Consider the following 20475-nt stretch of genomic DNA (forward strand, 5'->3'; position numbering starts at 1 on the left):
GCTTTGGTGCTTTCCAGGGGCACAGTCAGCACAAAACTAATCGGCATCAGTTAACAGGTATGAAAACTTAGGTGTAAAAAGTTATATAATTTTCTATGTCTTATAGCAGGGCTTGGGTGGAGGCCAATGGGTATTTATTTATGAAGATTAAGAGTGGGATTTTATTTCAGGAATTTTCTGTATGTGTTGCTCAGCGTAACTGTCATTTATTGGTAATACTGAATGAGCTAAATGATTTCTTAATACTTTACATTTGATTTAACATCCAAATATCTGCATAAACATACAGCAGCAATGATACAGCCAGTGGCAGAAATAATTTCTAATATGAAAGAACAAAATGCTTCAGATGAACACTCCCCCAAATCATTTTGTATGTGTGCCCACACATGCCTTATTATATCAAGAAAAAATGTTTTTTTCTGTCAGGTTAATCTTGTATATCAAATGCTTTGGAATTTAAAAGGGACAAATTATTCTGCTAAAATACATTAAAAGTATTATTTATTTTTGTTATGTGCAAGATTTCACAGATATTGTTTCACACTATTTCTACAGCTTCTATTTTTCACAGACACTTAATCTCTCTCTTCATGGCACTGGCATAGCTAATTTCTTTGCAAAGTTATCAGAAACAAAAAATGGCTACTCTGCAAAGTAATTTTACAATTTTACAATTTTTGTAAAACTGACTTCCCTGTTATGTTATTTTTGACCCAGAGGCATTGCATAAAGGGAAAAACATTAAATTAAAATTGGCTGGTGAACAGACTTTTTGTTCTTCTCTTGCCAATTTTCAGGCTTTTTGACACAACCCGATTCCTAGTGAAACTCTATGACTTAAAAAAAGCTAAACAGCAGAAAGGATCATGTTGCAAATTGTTCCTTATAATTGTCACAGCCCATGCAAATTAATAATTTTTGAAATTGGTGGAAGAAGGGGAAAAGTGATGTTAAAACAGTAGGAGCCTGGGGAAACTACTATTCTGAACAGTGTTCAACAAAGTTAAATTTCTCCACTTTGCTTGCATTGAAAGGACAATGCAGTAAAGCCGACATTTGGCATTGTCCAGAGTTCCAGCTTTCAGGAAATACTGTTTTATTTTTTTAATGTTCTATGTGATTTAAGGTTATGAATTGCAGAGTTCAGTTAGCAATATACTTGAAAAAAGAAATAGTGTACTATGAAAGAGGAAAATAGAAACTAGATAATGCTTAATGCAACAGAAAAGCTTCTGTTGAATTGTGCGATGGTAACATAGCAGAAGCATCTGGTGGCATTTGTATTTTTAATCTGACGTTTAATAGCTCCGTCTGTAAGGATATCTTCCAAAGTCTGTTATCTGGGTCTTCTGTCCAATATTTTGCTGAAGAGGACGGGCGGTATGGGAGGAAAGGTTGTAATGAGCTTCATGCCTTTAAAGGATCCCCATTGTATGATTTTTTTGTGAGCTGAACAAGAACTTCTTCTATATGCCCTTGTGCTGCAACAGAATAATAAAACTGGTAGGTGGCAGCAGAAGAAGGAGCTTATGCAGATGGCATCCGAGAACAGAGAATGCTGCCATGTGGGGAGAGATGGATTCCAAAATATTAGCTGATGTAACGTGCAAAGATGAGAGACAGCTTCCTTGACTTGTTACTCTGCATGGTGAGTCTGACCCTTGATCAGTTCTTATCCACCATAATGGATATCTTAAGTCCACATTTCTGTTTAATCTGGAATACTGACTAAGAGTGAGCTGACAGATTTAGACATTTCTCTTGATTTCATGATCACTTCCTTAAAAAAAAAGTTTGTAAGCAATTATTCCCAACTGTTTTCCTGTAGGTGCTACTTCTTTATGTTAAATATACAAAAGTGATAAAATAGATAATTTATCACTTTCTTCCATCCTGCATTGATTCTATTCATGTACATAGAGATGAAGCTGACACTAAGGATGGAAAATTTGTTTACAGTGTGAATAGGATGGGAAGTGAAGCAATTTCTTAGGAATGCTTATCTTCATAGGACTATTTGCACAAAGCTAATATAGTGTGTGAAATGGAAAAGTAGAAATAGAACTCATTAAGAAGAAAGTTTCACCAGCTAAATAAATGACAAGCAAGAATGTATGCTCTTAAAAGATCAAAATTAGTTTCTTTGGGCTCTCAAATTTTCTTTATTGGCCTTTTCAAAATCATTCTTTGAACCTCCCAATTTTTGAAGCTTATTAGAAATTAGTTGTAGCACTGCAAAAAATTGTGATTCAGAAAGTTTTTTAAACTGTTGTTAATAGGTAAGAGGCATATCATGCTTAATCTGGGAGTCACATATTTTAACCACAATGTAAATCATTCAGTACCTCATCATTTGAAGAGCTTTCTGTGAAAATAACAATAATTCCCTCACAGGTGAATGACTGTGATAATTGTAGGAATCACTAGAATCCATGCACTACTTCCATATGCAGGAAACGCATCCTAGGAGAAGCAATTTATTTGTGATGCCATATATGTGAATGTGGTATATAGTTTGACAAAGTATCCCATGCATTTTAATTTTTTTTTGTTTTTATTATATGCAAAAGAGGAAAGAAGTAGAGGAAAAGAGGAAAGAAGAATACAAGGGATTTACATTATTCATTAATACTGCATACAGCTACATTATTATCATTTAAGTAGGAGTTTCCTGCTCTTTAAATGTTCTTTGCATATCTGATGTGTATTTGGCTAAAATTCCTGCTGCATCTCTGAGAAGTGCAATATGATTTATAATTCTAACACTAGCCTGCCTCATTCTAAGGAAGAAGTTATATAGAAATTGTAAATATTGTTATAAGGACAAGCTTCATGTAGTAACCATTTTGTATTATTGCCCCCTGTCAAGCCTGTTTAAAAAGCAAGGAAGGCCTGAACAATATACAAGTAGTCCTCAATTTACAACCATTCATTTAGCAACCATTCAAAGTTACGATGGTGCTGAAAAAAGTGACTTACGACCAGTCCTCACACTTACGACTGTCACAGCATCCCCACAGTCACATAATCAAAATTTGGGCACTTGGCAACCGGCACGTATTTACGACAGTTTCAATGTCCTGAGGTCACGTGATCACCATTTGCGACATTCCCAGCTGGCTTCCGACAAGCAAAATCAATGGGGAACTCTGTGATTCACTTCATGACCATGATTCGCTTAATGACCATAGTGATTCACTTAACAGCCGCTGCAAAAAAATGTTGTAAATTGGGTGCAGTCACCTGATGTCTCACTTAATGAATTTTCCAGTCCCTATTGTGGTCATAAGTTGAGGACTACTTGTAGTTAAGTAGCATACTTTTCCAAAATATAGAAATACAGTGCATAAGTATATAGGAGCAGGTTAGCTGATTGCAATTCTAATTTTAATTAAATAAATTTACTTTGTTAACTTAAGTTTGTGTACCTGGATATACACAGGATTCTTTTCAGCTAAGAGTTGGGCCTGAGTCCATCACTGTTTGAGTAAATGTAGAATTAGGATTATACTTGAAGATAATTTTATATTGAGCAAGTGTGATATTTTCAAATATTTGTCATTCTCTTTCACTGTCTGAAAAATCCTATTTTCTCTTTTCTGCTTTTTACAAAATACATACAAAAATGTACAGTATTTCTTTGAGAATAATAAAAAGCAAATGGATGAGGCTAATTGGTTAATGATAAATAAAGCACTACAGATTGTGATGGAATGGCAAAACAACTGTTAAAATCTAAGTGAGAGAAAATAACAGGATAGATTCAGTCAGTCATGAACTAGAGCTACATCTTTTTGCCAGCATGGGTCCACTCAGAACTTTTTGGCTCACTAGGTGTTTGGTTCCAACAGTCTCACTTCCTGCCTCTCTGTGTATCAGATTTAAAAAATGTAGTTGATACCTGTAAAAGCATTTTTAAATTAGTGTAATTGTTCCATGAGAGCAACTTCACAGGAAAGAGTCATATATGGAGAGGCAAGGATTGACCTCACCTTGCCTTCCATGCTATAGTTCACCCCATGTGGCAAAAAGATTCTGAAAATGTTTCATTGATACTCCATCCCCTCCCCTCAGGCCTTATTGCTCTGCTTGCAGATGGAACTGAGGAATGGGTGGCATTTGAAAGAGGTAGATGGAGGAATGAATATGCATGTCAATAAATTAACAGGAAGAGTGACAGCATGTGCCAACTGTCTCCACTTCTAGCATCCACTGATATGTAGCCCCAGACAATAGTCTGAGGAAATGTGGCCCTGAAGAAGGGGTGATTTCCGAGTTATACTGTAGGTTCTCAGAGTGATCATAATGAACCCACAGTAGCCCACTTAATTATCGGACAATTGAGGTTTCCTCAATTAAAGAATGCCATCTAATGGGACCTAGGAAGCAGGCCTTTTTGGTCACAGCGCCTGCCCTCTGGAATATCATACCTACAAGATTAGTTTGCAAAGTGTTGAATACTTGGGTGTGTTCCAGGGTATGGGGTTGGGAGGTTAAGTGTTCCATGAGATGTTATTGTTAAATGTTTATTGGGTTTGTTCTCAGTGACCATTTTAGGTTTATTAGGCTTGTATTGATACTGGTTGTTATATTGTTTCTGATGTGCTGGTAGCCACCCAGAGTTGCATCTACGAGACGGGCAGCCATGTAAATCAATTAAATAAATAATTAAATAAATAAGTCTTTTGGAGACAAAAGTATTACTTCCCCTATGTCCTTTATTGAAACTTGCATCCAGGTCAAATGCTGCAAGTTTGTCTTAGGAGTTTGAATGAACATCAGTTCTTGCACCCTGAGCATGTTTTTCGAGAAATATTTCCTGCTATTTGTGTTTAACTTTACCCCACCTAATTAATATTTTGCAGAAGCAGAACAGCTGTCTTGATCTGAGAGATCTAAGTACCTCAGTAAGAGAGGAGGCATTCCCAGTTCGTTGAAGGAGATAGCAGATAGATCCTTTCTGGATCAAACATTTTCTTTTGGGAAAAAATAGCTGAATAGGCTATGGCAGTTGAAATGTATGGGTGAGACCGACTTTTTTCAGTGCAGATGAAACAGTGAATGATGCAGATTCTAGTAATGGTATGGATAAGGGCAAAAGCACAATCCAAGTGCTGCTGGGGAAATTTAAGCTAACCAGGAAGATAGCATTCAGCCTGTGCAAACTTAGGTGGCACTCTGACTTGAATTAATCAAATTAATATAACTATTAAAATGAGAACTGCTTTGTATTTGGAAACTGAAGCTAGTCAGCAGTCAGGAACCACCATTACAAACTTTTCTTGGTTAAAGATCTGTTTTGGCTTGCAGTTGGTGTTTAGGTGCAGTTCAAAGTGCTAATTTTTAATTTTCAAAATATGACCCATACAAAACTTACCACTCTTAAGGTCCTTTAAGATCCTTGTCCTGCATTTTCCTTAGAAGTTTAGGCAAGTTGTGATGGTGGAGAATAAGGCCTTTGCATATGTGAGGTTCCAGTTTATGGAATACCTTTCCCAGGGTGCCCTCTTAAGTCCTGGCTTAGTATCTACCCTGATTATAGTTTAGGCATAAGATGTGAAGTTTATTTGGGTGAACCTATTATATGCCTTCTAATTTTACTGTTGTTATTATTATTATTATTGGCTAGTTTACTATTTAGTAGAAATTAATTATAGGTAGCCCTAAGCATACACTCATAAAAAAGGTGGGTGATAAAAAGTAGTGAGATGTAGCCATAGTATATAAAATTGGTTTTTTAAAAGTTACATATACAGGTAGTCCTGGTTTAGCTACTACAATTGGGATCAGCAACTCATTTGTTAAGCGAAGCAATCACTAAGTGAAATCACAACCATGCTTATGATCTTACTTCAGATTTGCTTTGCTTTACAGACCTGCAAAGGACTGGTTGCAAAGTTACTTTTTCATCATCATCTTAACTGTGAATGGTCGCTAAAAGAGTCATTTGCTAAATGAGGACTACCTGTATTGGCAAATGGTAAAAACAAGGGGTTTTGATTTCATCAGTTAACAGGAGAGGCAAATATTTATGCTTACTAAAAGGCACCAGTCAAATATGGATGGACTGATGAATGATCATACATACATACGTATATAATATATATTAAACAATGTGGGTATATCATAATAACCGAACATTATTTTCTTTTGACATGAAATGTCAAATAGCAACAAGACTGATTCAAACTGTTGCTTATACAAAACCTCCGATTTTGGGGGGGGCTGTGATTCTGAAAATGATAATTTAGCTTATACTTCCTATACTTACAAGCATCTGGATCTTTTGTAGTAATGGAAATTAGCTTCCTAGCCTAAATCACAAGGAAAGCCTAAATCATAATGAAAGCAGAGCCACAAGGAAAAATAAACAAGGCTGTGCTGAGGCTGTGTGACCCAGTGTGAGTGCAGGACTCAAGTAGTTGAATTGTTCTGGAGTTGTTTGTTTCAATTTGTTCTCTAATTCTGGATTGTGGTATCAAAAAAATTAACTTATATTCTTGCTGGGAAGATTCTTTCTGTGGCATTAAAAAATTCCTTCATGTATAACATGAGGGAATAGTTGGAGCCGTGTATACCTAGTAGACAGGATGACAGTGCACCTTAGCCCCTTTGAAAAGGAAACAAAAACACCCTCCCTCTTTTTAAGGCTTCTGAACACAGCTCCTCCTTAGACATTCTCAAAGAGGGCAGGACTGGCTGTATTTTCCATGCCAAACCATGCAAGTTTATATCTCTAGCTCTCTAGAGGTTGGGAATAGTCTGACCTTGTGTGTTACTGCCCATTTGAGATGCAGCTGTTTGAGTGACAGATAATGGGCTGGTTGCAGATATCACTCTGATTAGGTGTGTTATCATAGTCTGATTTCGAGGACTGATTTGTTGAAAACTGAATCCAGTCCTGCTCATTCTGTTTTGTAGTATGGCACTTTATACAAGCATTTGAAAGATTTCTTTAAGCTTGGCTGCTGCAGTGGCACAGTTTACAGTACACCAAGCATAGGAATAACTAGGAATCAAAAAGTGGGTGAGGGCTTTGAATTAGAACAAGGCATATTCATGCCACCCATTTTGCCTTATGCAAGCAAGAATCTATCCTGAATTACCCAATCCATTTTGGAATTTGGGTTTCATCTGGATCCAGGGTAACATGCTTGTTTTTCATAAGCAACTTAAAGGAAGATTTGTGTTAGTTTGTAACATTTGTTTATTTTTATGTTGCCTTTTGGCCACAAAGGGACCAAGGTAGCATTGCTTAAAACAGTGTTGCCTTTAGAGCATTTTAAAAATGAAATTCTGAAATCCAGGTGTATCCTTTTTCTCTGCCTAAAAGCAAAGAAGAAGAAGCAGCTCCGTATTAAGGGTCCCAGGTGGAGTATGTGGCAAGAAAACTGTAAAATGATCCATTACCTTACCTCTGATGTTTCCCAATACAGCTTCTCCCCTGCAGGTTTGTAGAAAAAGGAAGTGGGAGAAGATAAGCACCAGACCTCCATTGCAGAAAGCAACTTTCCCACATTGCTGTGCAACTTTTCAAGATAGACACAGGTCTCTGTCTGATTTATAGCTCTGTTGTAAAGTAATGCATTTACCTCTGGATGACTTTGCAAGTAGAGATAATGTGTATCATTCCATATCTTTATTTTAAAAGGAAAAATGAATAAAGATACTCAAGAACACTCCATCTTTTGACTCTTCTTTATATTTGAAATTATACCTATAATATGTAAAGTGTCATAGGTATGTAGCTGAGTATTTCATGGTGTTTTTGACATATAAAATATAGGTAGGTCTTTTTCATTGCTCTTCTGTAAGTTTTTCTGGCATGCTTGCTCTCTCCTTCTCATAGTATTAGATCCATGTTTTCTTTCCATCAAATTTGTTTTATTAGTTACTTTTTTAAAACCCTTGTGCATGTAAGAATTTTTAATAGTCATCTAAAGATGCATGTCAATGGCTGACCAGTATCTGGATAGAAGATCACTCAGAGACACCATGTAGAGTATATTCAGATCTATTGTTGAAGAAAGACAGTCTATTAGTGTAATTAAATAAATGATCAAACTTTTTCTTTTTTCAATCCTCTTGACTCTTATTTTCATAACCTTGTTTCTTGAGCTTTTTTCTAAGCTCCCAGCTAATTTGTTTACCAAGTATTCCTTTTTCTTCTCAAACTCAGTCTTCTTCATCCTGATAAAACACACCCTTTTCTTTCTTTAGACTTCATGAAACTTTTCTTTCATTCAGATTCCACTTCCTGACAAAAGATGAAATTACTACAAGTAAATTATGTATTGTAGGACAGACAGGTATATTTTCTAAATCCACATATTAAACAGAAGGGTGAAGAGAGCTGGATTTTTTAAGACGTAAAATGGAGTGTGGGTGAAAGGAATGAAGCCAGGCCCCTGCTTTTTTTTGCCTGCATTCCATTATTTCAAACAATTTTCTTAATTCAGCTATAATAACAGAAGTGAGCTCAATTCAGGAAATAATGCAGAAGGGTTTAATTTTGCTGATATGCTTCATTTTACATTTTAAAATTCAATGCATTTCAATCATACATTTTGTTTAATCTACATAGCAAGATAATTTGACATATAATAAATGTATTCTTTCACATGTAATTAATTTATCAATCTTGTTTGTGGACTGTTAGATTCCTGATCGTATCATCAGTCTGGAAGTAGCCATTTAAAGGAATGAGAATTTTGTCTAAGGTGGTTTTATTTTTATCCTTTCCTGTTCAAGGGAAATCTTCAAGAGATTTCACGTAGATGCATTTATCTCATACGTGGGTAGCAGAACCCAGCACTGTGACTGAGTATTTCGATACTATTGAAGAGATGAGCAAGTTTGCCATTTGCCCCTGAAGGCCTTGCAGGCAAAGTGCTTCTCTCAGAATTCTAGAAATAGTTTTGTTTCAGTTGGCAATTTCCGAGAAAAACTGGGAATGTCAGGGAAACAGATTATGATTAAGTTGTTGTGAAATCACTTATGCACATTTCTCTTTTCTATTAAATATTTTCACAGGACTCTGATGCTAGGTCAGCAGCCCAGGGACTGAAATTTTTGCACTGCAGAACAGGTAATGCATGACAAGGAGACAATGGCAGCAGCATGCTTTTAGAGTTGGTTTTTGCTCATATTTTCTATTGTGCCTTTTCCCCCCGATATTGAAGAATCATCTACAAGGCTAATCAGTATCCTTGGTGAATCTCTGGTGGCTACCAACGAAGAAGCCAGCTACTCGGGTGGTTTTAGTGATGCTTATATTTCCATTTTCCCTTTAAGATTTCCCTTAGTATGTTTTATATTGTACTGACCATGTCTCTTTCTGACTTATTTCTATAGGCTGTATGAAGCATCAAACAACATTCCTTCCTCTCCTTTTATGAATTGTGTTCCTTGCCCTTTGTTTCTTCAGTTCTAAAAGGAATGGATCAGGGTCCAGAGGCTGGAAAAATGGCAGCAGTGTTAATGCATTCATAAAATGGAAGTTACTCAATAAAATGTTAATTTTTAATTTGTGCGTGCAATGTTTCCCTGCCATGTTCTTTATAATGCAGCTAATGAATAGAACTAATAACAAGATCTAATGAAACAACAGAATATCAGTGTTAACATTTTGATTTTCTGCTTGCCTGATGTTATTTAGAAGAGCAAAGCATTGTTGGAAAAATCACTTAAATCTATATTGTTACATAATCTCTACTGTGATATATCTAAACAGTATGCCCTCTTTAAAAAAATTAATATAATTGTTCAGATCAATGAATTGGTTGACAGTTGGACTTGCTGCTGTTTCATCACTTTTGCATGTCTGTGTTACTACACATGTAGTAGAGTAGCTGTCATGTCTTCCTAATGGTAAATATTTTACTACTACTTTATCTGGAATCAAGCAGTTGTGCAAAACCTTCAGTTATCATAATAAGATGGATTTTTCCTATACCAAATCACTTATTCTTTTCTCATGGGCTCTTGTAGCATGAAAGTATGCTCTGATTTATCTAGAGTGCTGATCTATCAGTAAGCTTGTTCTGTGCACTGTTGGAGTCAGACTGGCATGGTATCATATAACTCATTTCTCCACATTATCATTCAGGTACATAAGTTGGGAAGCTAGGACTGATCAGTTGGGGGTGGGGGACGTGAAAGTAAGGGATTGTGATGGAGTTTTAGCCACATGCTTCATGAGGAATTGAAAAGTGCCATTGTGCTTACACTCAGGTTCAACACTGTTGGTCATCACATGTGATGTTCATTTGATGTAGTTTAGGAGGTTGGATCCCTTCTCATTACTTAGTGCAATATTGGGAATAGTGGAATTACTTTAGGGAAAAATATAAGTGGTTCTTTTTTCCCCTCCATTTCCATGAAAACTTGAATTAAGTGAGCTACATAGTGGCTACTGTCTGTTGAATCCTGGATTTTAAAGGTACAGCCATTTCTGTACATCAGGGGTTCAAAACTTTTATGTCGAGCACACTATGTTTGCATAGTTAAAACCTGAATTCAGAAAGCTGATAGGAACATGATCCAAAGTGGACCTGATTTTGGGGGGGGGGGGGGGAGGGAGGGTTTAGGATTTTATGAGGATAAATGGATATCTTAATGCATCTATGCTTGCTATCCAAAGTAAACATGACCAAACTTGGGGGCCCATCTCACTGGAAACTGCAAAAGGAGTATTAGTGGGTCGCATGTGATGTACAGGCTGCATTTTCTATACACCTGCTGTATACAGTTTGCCCAGAGTTAATGTGAAGCACAATTGTGATGAAAATGTTATTTGTATTTATTTTATTTATATGTCAAATTTATATCACCACCCAACTCCCCCACAAGGAGGGACTCTGGGCGGTTCACAACAAAATAATTTAAAATCAATAAAAACATAAATAATACAAATATAAAATACAATTATTAAATACAATAAAATCCAAGAGATGGTGATATTATTTCAGCCTGTGACCAGATAATATCAGTCAAAGGTAAGACTAGGGAACCAGCCAACCCCAAAACTGACTATTCCCATCCCCACCCCATGCGTGATGACAAAACCAGGTATTCAGTTTTTTTCTGAAGTCTAAAAGGGAGGGAACCAACCTCACTTCTGGGGGAAGAGTGTTCCAAAGGGCAGGGGCTGCTGCAGAGAAAGCTCGCCTCCTGGACCCTGTCAGATGAAATTCACTTGCAGACGGGGTCCATAGCATGCCCTCTCTGCATGACCGGGTGGGATGGGTTTTTGTAACGGGGATGAGATGGTCCTTCAGGTACCCTGGACCCATGCCATGTAGGGCTTTAAAGGTGATAACCAACACCTTGAATTGGACCAGGAAGCAAACTGGCACCCAATGCAGCTCACAGAGCAAAGGTGTTATATGTGCTGATCTTGATGCACCTAAAATTGCCCGCACAGCCACATTCTGGATGAATTGAAGCTTCTGGATACTCTTCAAGGGTAGCCCTATGTAGAGTACATTACAATAGTCTATATGGGAGATGTCCAGGGCATGAGTGACTGAAGGGCCTCAATACAATACCATATTTGTATGGTTACCATTCAGCTATACTGTTGACTCTAAAAAACTAAAATGGGGATATTTTATATTAGCTTGCCTTGAGGAAAGTTGATTTCCCAATTATTGGGCCAAAGATCGGAATGCAGTGAAACATTGATTCTGGAAGATCAGAAGTTTTTGCCTCCACTTTGCTTCTAGTAGTTTACTTTCTGGTCTTTCCTGGATCATTTACTAACCAGAGCACTTTATAAATGTTGAGCATTTCGTTCCTTATTTGCCCAATTTGGGATTTCCAGGACTAGCTGGTTAAAGTCCGATTTCTTACGAAGACAGCAGAGCTTTTAATATATCTACTTGCTACTACACAAGTGGAAAGTAGCCAAGCATCCAGGCATGTCTGCAATTCATTTTGTATTATGATTTAATGTCTAACTGGCTGCTGTTTTTTTTTAAATAGATATCATTTTCTGCTTACTTTGCCTTTTTTTAAAAAATGTGAATGTTATTTTTAGCTATCTTGGGGTTATTTTTGAAAAGTCAAATGCATACTTTAAGGCCCTTTTCCTGCACCAGACTATACAGCTGCCACTTTCATTCTTTCCTTAGTAGTCTGTCATGGAAGCTATTACTAAATTCTAGCTGCCTTTTCTGGCTCTCTTGGATTTCTAATCCCATCCTTCTAGCCAGCCTAAGTTTGCCCCATCCCTAGTTATATCAACTGGCTCACAAGAGAGAGCTTCAATGGCTAACTGCAGGCTGATGAAAAGCCCCACAACGGTACCCAAGAGTCAAGATTGTTTGCTCTAACCACCCAGCATAGGGCCTGCTATCTCTGGTCATGAAAGATGGCAGCCTGATCCTAGAATACAGTCCGGGTCAGATGTGTAAGTTCGGGGGGGAAAAAAAAACAGGTAAAAAATGGGGAAGGAAATGTTGCCATCACAAACATATTCAAGCATTCTCTTGGAGTGGGAAGGACCAAGGTGTGCCTACTATCTCCACCCCTTCCTTCCACAGGTTTGCTGGCTCCATCTCTTAGCCTTGCCTTCTTGAGAGGGACAAATTCATTGGTGCAAGCAAGAACTCTTCCTCAGCACCTGCCAGGAACTGAGGGCAGCTGGTCCTGGTCCTGGTTTCAACCTTCCCAAACGTACATAAGCAGCTACAGCCTGTGGTTTTTCAAGAAAACATTCAGATGGAAATGAGTAAGGCCCCGAATGACTTTCTGTCAGGTGAATGTCAGGTACAGCTATGCTCAGCTTTAAAAGTCCATTTAAATGGGTGTGGGGTAATGCAGCAGTTACATATGCCATCACAGTAGGTCCTTCAAGGTCCCTAGGAAATTATTGGTTGTTATGGCAAATTATGGTCAATCTCACATTCTGGTAACAAGCAGCACTCTTGCAGCCACCTCCTTACAGCCTGAGAACCCAGGATGTTGTTTGACTCATCTCAGCCCTAGAAAACAGCTAGAACTTGGCTGAGCCGAAATATCTGTGGCAGGTGATAATAGCTGCGTTACCATCAAAATCCTCTGCTTCTCCAGCTTCTTTTTCTACTAGTTCAGTCTGAACTCTCTCTTGAAATGTTCATTTCACTCTCTCCTAGAGAAAAAATGTTCCTACTGTTGGGGAGCAGCCAGGGTTTCATAGTCCCCATCAGATGCATCCCCCTTTAAGTGGCTGTTCTGCCACACCAGAATATCCAGAATGTATTTGGGCTACAGGCTTGTCCATCTGGACCCACTGTCTTTGTCATTCTCCTATGAAGTGTCGTCTTTGGATTCTTTCTGAGCATTTGGGGTTCAATGAAAAGTGCTGAACAGGCTACTGATTGCCACAGAGTATATCCTCATCTGTCCTGGCCCTGTGATGGGCAAAAAAGTTCAATGTACATGGGCACGCTCTCCCCTAATTTTAACTTCACAAAAACAATACTAGGAGGTAGGCAAAGTAAAGAGAGAGTGACTGGCACCAGTAGGCAACTGGGAACTTGAAAATCTCCAAACTTCTACACTTTAATTACTATATTACACTGCCCTGGTTTTCACTACCTGAGTGACATTCAAATACAAACCACCTGTTAATTATATTCTTAGACATTTAGAAAGGCAGTTTGTGAAAGTAGGTTGCTCTGAACTTAAACAAACTGCCAACAGTTGTAACATACTATTATCTGTTATAGTTCTCATTTATCTGTTATATTTCTCATCTATCCTGGATAGTGGATGGGTGGGTTGGTTGGTTGGTTGGTTATTTTTTTGTTTGTTGTGTACACACACCAGGTAAACTACAAAATATCCAGCAAAAAGGCCTATTCACAGCAGAAATTTAGCATGGCTAGATGATGTTCAGATCCAATAATTTCTGATCACCATTGTAACAAGACAAAATTTGGCTACCTTTTTAGATAGTCTTTTTAGAGACTTTGTGGTCCTGATTGTTTAATAAGAAGCACGCAGTTGCCTGTTGAGACTGGTCTGGAGAGTCTGTGATTACAGGAGGGATTAACTCCTATTAATCTCTCAGAGTTGTGATGGAATCAGGCAATTTACAAGTTAAGTAAATGTGATGGAATGTGAGGGTGGCCTTGGAAGAGGGGGCGGGGGAGATGCTGCCTAGGGAACAATCAGATAAAAGAGAAGGGAGTCTGCAACAGGGTAACAGCCAAAGAAGGAAATTTAGGAAGGATCCACCCTAACTGATAAGGCAGTAAATAGGGAGGGCAGAAGATTTTTACTTTGACTTGCAAGATTCTGTTAATATAGCTTTACATTAAAGTAGAATTAGTTCATCTAGTCTTGTTTCCTGTCTGGTTCACCTGGGCGGGCTGACAGTAAATAAATAAAATTCATCCTCCAATGGTGATAAATAGGGTATTTCACAAATATTGGTGCAATTGTCTCAATTTCAATATCTGAACATATACATACACAGTATCATTGATAGGGGATATTATTAAATCTTGTCAGTATCCCTGAGGGCAGACTAACCATGCCAATGTGAGTTCCCTTTTATCTGATGGCTCAAGTATATAACAAAAATGTTTGGGAGTGGTGAAAGATGAGTATGTAAGCATATTGTAGCAGAAGTATGAGATGATAAGTCTATCCCTTTGTACATCAAGATTGAGGATTCCCTACTTAATGATGGATTGATTGCTTATGTGCCATCAAGTATAGCAACCACATACTGTAAACAGATTTTCTCCATGACAATCTGTCCCTAACCTGGTCTTTCAGGTCTTCCAACAGTGCACTCATCACCACTATAACTGAGTCCATCCACTTTGCTGCAGGTCATCTTCTTCCCTTTCTTTTTACTTTTCCCAGCATTAGAGCCTTCCCCAGAGGGCTAGGTGTTTGCATAATGTGTCCAAAATACGACAATTTGTGCCCGGTCATTTGTGTCTTGAGTGAGAACTCTGGATTTATTTGTTCAATAATCCATTTAATTGTCCATGGTATTCTCAGGACTTTTCTCCAACACCAAATTTCAAAAGTGTCAATATTCTTTCTGTCTTGCTTTTTTAAAGTCCAAGTCTCACATTCATAGAGTGTCACAAGAAATACCATGGCTTGCATGATTCTGATCTTTGTAGGTATAGACACATCCCAACATCTCAATATCTTTTCCAAGGCCTTCATGGCTGGTCTACTAAGTGCTAGTCTATGGAATATATCCTGACTGCTTGTTCCTTTACTGTTGATCCTAAAAGGCAGAAACGATCATTTCAATGTATTCACAGTCAATTCTAAGGTTGGTGGTTGTCCCTGTTGTCATTAGTTTGGTCTTTCTTACACAGGTAGTCCTTGCTTAACTATGGTAATTGGGACCGGCAACTCTGTCACTAAGTGATGCTGTCATTAGACGTGATGTCACATGATCACCATTTGCCTCCTGCCAGCTTCCCCATTGACTTTGCTTGTCAGAAGCCGGCAGTGAAGGTCATAAATGACAACCATGTGACCACAGGATGCTGTGACCGTTGTAATTGTGAACCAGCTGCCAAGCGTCCAAATCGTAATCATGTGACCGTAGGGACACTGCAACAGCTGCAACTATGAGGACTGGTTGTATGTCTCCTCATTCAGCGCTGTTGTAACTTTGAACAGTCGCTGAACAAGTGGTTGTTAAATGAGTCCCATTTTTTTCATTCTGCTCTTTGACTTTTATTACTAGAGCTTGCAGATCCTTTGCATTTTCAGCTATCAGAATAGTGTCATCAGCATTGCGCAGGTTACTGATGCTTCTTCCTACAATTTTAAAACCATGCTCGTTATCTTCCAATCCAACTTCCATTAATATACATTCAACATAGAGATTGATTAAATAAGAGAAGAGTATACAGGTTTGCCTCACTCCTTTGCCAATCTGAAGCTAGCTCTTTTCCCATATTCTATCCATACTGTGACTTCCTTGGCTGTATATAGGTTTCACACGTGGACAATGAGATGTTCTGGGATTCCATTTTTCCTAAGCTCGTTCCATAGCTTGACATGATTGACACAACTGAAAGCCTTTCTATAATCAATGAAGCACATAATCACTTCTTTTTGATATTCTTTGGCTTTCTCAATTATCCAGATGCATCAGCAATAATGTCTCATGTTCCTCTGTCTTTTTAAAAACTTTGAACATCTGGCATCTCCTTTTCCATGTAAATTCTAATCTGTATTGGATGTTCCTATGTGTTATTTTACTAGCATGTGAAATTAAGGATGTTGTACAACAGTTTGCACAGTCTGTTAAGTCTCCCTTTTTGGGGTATTGGAATGTAGATTGAATTTTCTACTTAGTTATAATTTAGGGATAAAATCAATAAAGCGGTTTACAATGAAAATAGAAATAAAATGTGTGGCAAAGTTATCTATTAAAACACTATATAACCACATTCAATGAAACATAATGGGAAAACCTGGGCAAGGAGATGTGTTTTCAACAGGTACCTGAACAATAATCATCAGATGGCATTCAGTGGGGACAATCTCCTAATGCTCACAGGGACCAACAAGGTCTATAATAGCCATATGATAATTATGTGATGTGAAGAACCATTTGGTACACTGATTAATTATACAATTTATCATTTACCACATAAATGATCAATTTTGCACTCAGTGCAAAACAAAACAAAACAGTCTTTATCATGTGGCAGCCAGGAAGTTCTGCTTAGTGATAGAAAGAGTTTGATCCAAGGGGCACTGTATATTGTTCAGATTGGCCATTACAGGCTTAGGATGCGGTATTGCTTTCTTATTACTTCATTTTTAAAAAATCTATATGAGTACATTCTTTAGACTCTGCTTCCCAACAGGAACAAAGACCAAGGCAGAACATAAAATTCAGTAAATGTAGTATTTTACAACCACAGGTAAAAGATGCTGTCTTCCAGTACTGTTTGTCCTTGTTTATTGTACAATGATCCATGGAAATAATTTAGTCTTTGTTCTTTCTCCCTTCCCCTCCCCTCCCCCAAAGTGTGGGAATTCAATTAGGCAACCTGTTTGCATTCTCCTGCCCTGTTGCCTTGTGTATGGCTTGGCTCGCCCTGCCAGAAACTTTCTGCTATGCCCTTACCTGTTCCTGCTGCATAGTGTCTAGTCAAGGAGGCAGAATGTAAGAATGAGTTGTGGGACACAGGTGGTTTGGCAACTTAGCTCAAATAGCTCCTGTTCTAGACTGGCCAAATATTTGGAGCATTGCTGGGCAGGTAGAGTAGTGTCAGCCCAACAAGATAAACCAGACTAAGAAACGAATGCCACATAAATCAGGACTACTTTTATTGCAATAGCCATAGTAACAAAATCTTGCAAGTCTGAATGTACTCCTCCCACCACCATTTATCTTCATGTGTCATTGATAGTGAGATGGGTGGCATATAAATTTGATTTATAAATAAACAAATGTGAATTAGGGGAGGGCTTGCCTGAGGTGTTTTCTCAAGTTATTTTCTTGGCCCAGACTCAAACCCCTTTTATCTGACCATTGACTTGGCAGTGGTTCTTCCTCCTATCCTTCAAGGCCATTCCTTATTCCCTCTACAAGTAGAGAGTCTGAGACACATAAACCAAGTTTTGGACTTGAAACAAAAGCCCCCAATAAATGTCCATCCCTGTATCTGATCCTCAATATATGTGTCTATTTGGCCAACAATTCATCAAGAGGACAATAACATGATCTAGAACAGCAACAAGGCTCCAAAGCAATGTTCTGTTGGGCTAGTATTTTTCTAGAATGGCTTTTTCTACAACCCTTAGCATGTTGCTCACAATGCAGTGGTAAAAGTAGGGCCTTCTAAATTTTAGCATCCCAGTCATGGAACTCTCTGAGTGGATGACAGTTGTTCCCAACACTCTCTTGATTTAAACATAAATTGGAAACATACTTGTTCAACTGGGCATTTGCACAACTGCCCAGACCCCTATTGCCTTCTAACCTTAAGTTTAAAGTGTTATACCCAATTATTTTATTTTATTGTTTTATTTGTTTATTGTATATTGTGTGTGTGTGTGTTGTGATATTGTATTGTACTGTATTGTATTGTATTGTACAGTACTGTATTGTATATATATCTGCTCTTTCCTCCAGGGGTTCAAGATGGCTTACATGGGGATCTCCCTTCAAGTTGATTCTCACAACACCTACTTTTTGAGAGAAGTTGGACTGGCCTAAAGTCTCCCAGTGACTTTCTGTGATTTATGGGACTTAGTTTAATTGCTGATTGCTTTCAAATTATTTTTATGAGAATTTGCTTTTATAATGTTTTTGTACATCCCTTCAGGAGGAGGAAGAATAACAACAACAGCAATAACAATCCGAACTATATTTAGGAATAGCTCCCTCCCTATCTTAATGGGGATCCTTCATGGAATTGGAATCACCATAGTTTTAGGTTTTAGGTTTCTTAGAAAACAATTTAGAGTAAGGAATGGGATTATTCTACTGTAGATACTTATCAGTCAACTGTCCCATAATAATTACACATCATATAGAAAAATATATGATCAATTATAACATTCTGCAATAGTGCAACTTCCATAGGAGAGTTCAAGATGGCAGGTTGGAAAAGGCTGCTCTAAATTCACAAAAAATATTGTCCTACTCATAACAGAAGAGGAGAAAACATATGAGGGAAATAGCTGTGTTATGATGTATCATGAAAATGTCATATGCACCATGAGAATTTCCAAAGAGGCTGTGCAGATGTGCTTACTACTCTTCCAGATGGGCCACAAAACAGGCAGGGAGAAAGGCAGAAGAAAGGGCTGAGGGCGAAATGGGCACCAGGAACCACAGCTGCTTAATCTCTGGTTCTATCAGTACTTTTAAAGGTACTAAAAACTGAGAACCATCTATCAATTTTGAATCTAGCACTTCTGTTCTGCACAGAAAGAACATTTTACGAATGTCACCCACAACGTTATGGGGGAAGGGGATAAAAGAAGAATAATTCCAGCACATGGCAGAATAGGAAGGTGGGAGTATGTTGCTGGACACACCCCTCAGTGTTTGTTTCTGGTCTTCAGAGCTCTGAATACTGTTTGCTAATTTGCATATGCGCTATGCAAGATGGTGCTTAATATTCATAAGTGTTCTGAATGGTCTACAAACCAACCTCTGCAGGATTAATGAGTTCTGTGAGAACTCTGGAAAATGATCTATTAGTGAAAGTTTGAGAGTGACTAATTCAGATATCTGAAAGGTCCCTTTGATGTCAAGCCACTTGCAAACCATTTTGTTCTCCACTGTTTTGTTCTTTGCTGTTATCGTGTATCTGATTGACCACTGCAACCCTGTGCCCAGAGAAAGTTACTGATCTTTTCCACCTGGCCAATATACTTCTGTCCTACATGAGAGAGATGTGATGGACTCCATCTTTCCCTCATTCCCACTCACATGCTTGTACATCATCACTCTTATGTAGGTGGAAGAGCCGGGCTAGAAGTTTTTGTGTAGATAAAGAAGCATGGTGGTCATTGATCAGTATGGAAGCTCTGAAAGCCAGCAAAATGAAACCCTGGGAAAATGAATTAGAATAGCTTGATAAGAGAACCGGCCAGTGACACTGCTGGAATTTGAAAGATGCTGGAAAAGTTGGCACCAGAATGACCTTGTGTGAAAAGTACTGCCCCTTGGGTGCATGTTGCACTGAAAAATTCACATAACTCTCAAGGTCTCGTCATGTATCACAGAAATGTGACCTTTACTAAGGTAAAGCTTCAGTTCAGCTTTAGGCAAATAATTTTTTTCTTGTCCATATGTTTGTAAAAAATAAACATATAAGCCCTGTGTGACCTACAATGTTTGACAATGCAAGGAATAGCAAACAGATAAGTAAGTGTAATGTTCTGTTGAATTTAAACCCCAGCTTTGTGATCTTGATTCACACGCACTACATCAACCTTCTTTTGGGCATGGTGGCTGTGGATTATGGGAACTGAAGCCAGCTGAAACTGAAGGAAACCAGGTCAGGGAAACCTTCCCTGAATTGCTCTGAAATGCAGTGCAGTGCATACTGATCCCCTTTTTGGATCCATCATTTGATTTGGATAAAATCTAAGCATGCTGCAAAACAGTATTGTTGTCCTAATTCCTGTATACACATGTGAGCAGTTTACAATATGTACTGTATGTGAAGAGGAACATGAGGCTGAGAGACAGTTCCTTACAGCAATAAGCTTACAACATATTTCACAATTCTTCCATTCAATTGACATCCCACATCTACAAGAATAATACAGATTCCATTGTGCTCCTCATTCCTCATACCAGCCTCCCAATAGTGCAGACTAGAATAACCATTAAATGGTTGCCTAGGTAACATGCTTCCTTCCGGGGCACTCTGAATTCCATGTCCAGGATACTTTCCGTTCTTCTCTGGGGAGCTTATTGTGCAGGGATTAGATATCTCTGTGGTAGTGCCTCATCTCTGGAATTCTCTT

General features: G+C 38.2%; 1 long non-coding RNA gene across 1 annotated transcript; it reads left to right on the top strand.

The window, feature by feature from the left end:
- Positions 1-74: 74 nt before the first annotated feature.
- Positions 75-16742, top strand: LOC112541496 (uncharacterized). The gene is made up of 4 exons (XR_003085482.2): positions 75-1651; positions 7440-7551; positions 9037-9091; positions 9358-16742. It is a non-coding gene; the product is annotated as an uncharacterized LOC112541496 (long non-coding RNA).
- Positions 16743-20475: the final 3733 nt, after the last annotated feature.

Source organism: Python bivittatus, unplaced genomic scaffold (assembly GCF_059951505.1).
Source record: "Python bivittatus isolate LINGU-HERP-01145 unplaced genomic scaffold, Pbiv_v1 ctg000220_np1212, whole genome shotgun sequence".
Classification (NCBI taxonomy): domain Eukaryota; kingdom Metazoa; phylum Chordata; class Lepidosauria; order Squamata; family Pythonidae; genus Python; species Python bivittatus.